Source organism: Corvus kubaryi, unplaced genomic scaffold, assembly GCF_017639235.1.
Source record: "Corvus kubaryi isolate FWS band 111438036 unplaced genomic scaffold, C.kubaryi_AGA036_p1.0 78, whole genome shotgun sequence".
Lineage (NCBI taxonomy): Eukaryota > Metazoa > Chordata > Aves > Passeriformes > Corvidae > Corvus > Corvus kubaryi.
In genome coordinates, this window is record NW_024582065.1 from 1,655,830 (window position 1) to 1,656,804 (window position 975).

The following is a 975-nucleotide window of genomic DNA, read 5'->3' on the forward strand; positions in this document are numbered from 1 at the left end:
AGGAGCATCCCGGGGTGGATGGGTCGGTGTTATCCATGGCATTCCCGGAGGAGCATCCCGGGGTGGATGGGTCGGTGTTTTCCAGGGCATTCCCAAAGGAGCATCCCGGGGTGGATGGGTCGGTGTTATCCAGGGCATTCCCGGAGGAGCATCCCGGGGTGCATGGGTCGGTGTTTTCCAGGGCATTCCCGGAGGAGCATCCCGGGGTGTCTCGGTGGTGGCACCTGCCGGGGCCGGGGGTGACAGGGACATTCGGGGGGCTGGTGCCCTCTGCAGGCGCGGACAGGGATCGCAGGGAGCAGCGCCCGATTTGGGCTGGGAAAATCCCCTTGGATCATCGGGTCCCACCGTTCCCCCAGCACTGCCAAGGCCACCACTAACCCATGTCCCCATGTCCCCATGTCCCCAGGTCTCCATGTCCTCACATCCACACGGCTTTTAAACCCCTCCAGGGATGGTGACTACACCGCTGCCCTGGGCAGGGCTGGACAACCCTTTTGGTGAGGGGATTTTCCCTGATATCCAACCTAAACCTCCCCTGGTGCAGCTTGAGGCTGTTTCCTCTCATCCTTGTTATCTGGGAGAAGAGACCGACCCCCGCGTGTCTTCACCCTCCTTTCAGGTGGCTGCAGAAGGTGCTGTGTAAAACATGGATTCCTGCCTCACGTATTTTTACCCGCTAATAAAGATGTTTGATAGCCAGAAATCCAGCAGCTGCCATAACACAGCGCAAGAGAAGTGACTATAACTAACAGACAATCTGGTCCCAGATCTGATTTGGCTTTCTTGCACCCTTACAGAAGGACAATTAAATATTAGGAGGTGAAGGAAAATAAATCTACTTAACGCACTCCAAATCATTTCATGCTGCTGTAAAGCAAAATTCAAGTTAAGATGGGAGGAGTGAAACAGAACCTTTGCCTGCATCAACCAGAACTGTCAGCAATACTTTTAGGGAGAAAAGCACCACAGCAA